Source organism: Pteronotus mesoamericanus, unplaced genomic scaffold (assembly GCF_021234165.1).
Source record: "Pteronotus mesoamericanus isolate MK-2021 breed Mesoamerican mustached bat unplaced genomic scaffold, CSHL_Meso_final contig_27, whole genome shotgun sequence".
In the NCBI taxonomy this organism is placed as follows: Eukaryota; Metazoa; Chordata; class Mammalia; order Chiroptera; family Mormoopidae; genus Pteronotus; species Pteronotus mesoamericanus.
Window position 1 is genome coordinate 23,418,835 of NW_026555115.1, and position 2,854 is coordinate 23,421,688.

Sequence of the window (2,854 nt, forward strand, 5' to 3'; positions counted from 1 at the left end):
TTCCTCAGGTACTTTGTCTTTTGTGTACCCTTGGCTCCGTGTGCCTGGAGAAGTGGGGTGGCCCCTCATGTAGCAGCGAACCCATGGCTGACAGGAGGCCCACAGACTGCACTGAGGGGCCGGCACCGCACTCGGCAGGACGCTGTCAGGAACCTCAGCTCCTCTTGAGCCAGGAGGATCTGGGTGGGCCTCTCAGGCACACACACTCACACAGGTGCCACTTGCCCCCAAGTCCTGAGCCTCCCATCTATTATTCCCTGCTCTCACTTATGTGGGGATAATACCCTGCATCTGCCCCTTCTCTGGAGCTCTAGGCAGAGTCTGTGGTCCAGGCTTCCAGGCCTTGCCTGCGCAGAGCCAGCAGCCATTTTGTTTCGAAGTGGGCACATGGGAGTTGAAAAAAACATTAAAGGTATCTGTTCTTAGGCTGCCACCTTTGCCCTCCCGTGCCCCTTTTGAGATGTTAGAGAGGCTACTTTAGGGAACTTTTCTTAGAGGTGACTCATATCAGAATGAGGGGCAGCTGGGACTGAGACACAGGCCTGTGTTGGCCACAGGCTGGCTGTGGGCTGATCCCCCTGTACTATTCTGGGTGTATACTTCCGTAGTTTAGAAGTAAACAGAGCCCTGTGAGGTTTCCTAGGTTTCCCCCAGCACTAGGAAATCTATTGGTTTATGCTCTACTGAATGCCTATGGCACTGGGAGATGCCAGGAGGTAATGCTCCACTCCATTAGTTTTACAGATGTTATGGGCACCCTGTGGGAACCATCCCCGTTTTCCTCAGTAGGACCTGGTGTTACAATGCTCAGAGCTCATGCTTTATACATATTCCTTGACTGAGAAAGGCTAAATTATCTGATGCCTCCAGAGTACTTCTATGCTGAATAGCACCTTCATCGGTCCCAAGACAGCTCAAGTTCTTTGTCTGAATCAATTTGTGCTCCAAAGTTTTGACTCCCAGACTGTCTGGGCTTTACTTATATAGAGAGACTTACAATACTGGGCTTAGGCTGCTGTAAGAAAAGCGTATTTCTATGCCACAGGCCAAATCTGCTAAAGTAGAATCTCTGACAGTGAGGCTCAGGCATTCTGCGTTTTAAATACACAAAAGCCCCGAGATTCTTTGATGCCTCTCTGATCTCCCTTCAAGTTACTTAGATGGGACCATGGGTGAACTTCAGTAACAGAACAGGCCCTGGCAGCCCTGGAGCGGTAGTTTACACTTCTGAAGGGCAGGGGTAGATGACTCCGCAAGAGGCGGCAGGCCCCAAGAGCATCTCCTTACAGATTATGTGGCTATGTGACTCAGCAATGCAGTGGTTCTCAAAGTGCGGTCCCTGCACCAGCAGCAGCATTAGCACCACCAGATAACTTGTTAGGAATGCCCAATTTCAAGCCCTGTCCTAGACCTATCCAGTCAGAAATGCTGGGGTGGGAGCCAGCGTGACTTAAGACTCCAGGTTGTTCTGATACGTGCTCTCAAGGTGAGAACCACTGATCTCTCAATCCATCAAGTGACTACTGACACCCCAGCACATCACTCCAAAGGTCTCTCAGCCTCAGGGTCACCAAAACTTTGAAGACATCTGATTCCTGCCAGTTTTATTAGATATTCCTCCTCTTCCTAACATTCAGTGACTTCAGAGGAGCCCCAAGGGTTACCCCTTTTCCTTCTGGCCTTTTTATTCCTTGATAATTTGCCTTTTCCAAAAGGAACGCCTGCAGAGATATAGCACAGGGACTTCAGAGCAGCAGCAGACGCCAAAGGGCAATGCCATGAAAGCCCGAAAGGAAATCTCAGGCTTCCGCCCAAGTCATCAGAGCAGTGGGGCAGTCAGGGACGGGAACAGCTGTAATCACGAGGAAATGCTGTCCGACACCTGCCAGGTCCAGACAAGAAGGCAAGGCAAATTGTGAGTGTGCTGATGGATCAGAACTGAGCCTTCAAATGCAACCGCCACCCTGGACCTGCTCAACCAGGGCTTTGACTGCACGGAGTAGGTGGAGAGATTGAGCAATAACGGCAGAGAGCGAGCACTCAAGGACACAGACAATGCGGTAAATATGGCGTAGAGGGTGCAGGTCAAAGTGAGTTATAGAAATAAATGCTGATGGAAAAAAAGGTCCTCTGAACCCACATCCTTTACTCTCCCTCCCTCCAAGCTGCTTCCTGAATAAATACAAAAATGGGGAGTATCAGTATTGGAGAACAAAGATTCTCCAGAAACTGGGAGGCACTTCTGGGAAAGAGTACATTTGTGACCTGATGAGGAGAGGGCTGCCTCTCTGGCCCTGCCACCTATGTGAAGGTGGGGCATGGGAGGACAGGTGGGTGTCCTTGGCCCTACTACAGAGATGTGGTGGAAACCCAGAGACATGGACAGCATCCCCTCTGCTGCCAAGGACCTTTCTCCTCAGGGCTAGTGACGGATGACTTCCCTCTCCGTCAGTGACAGTAGGGACAATTAGGATCCTCAAGCAAACCTCCAAGTGGAACCTTAGACTCCTTGATGTTGCTCTCTTTTTAAATAAATGAAGGAGCAGCTTGTCCATCTGTCATCCAAATAAGGCAAAAGGAAGCTGTGGCAGGATTTCAGCACAAGCCTGCCGCTGCTGCTCAGGGGAGGACCCACGGCAGGGCCCTCTGCTGAAAGGGAAGCCAGACGTAGGCTTCAGAGGCTCAGCTGTCGTCGCCTTCCCGCTGCCCCACCTTGCTCCCCTTGGTGAGGGGGCAATGGCAGTTCTGGGAACCAGCACCATTTGGATACCGGGACTATCGCTTTTAGGAGGAGGAGAACAGCTATTATTTTATTATTTAGGTATCACATTAAACACAGGATAAAGGACGCAAG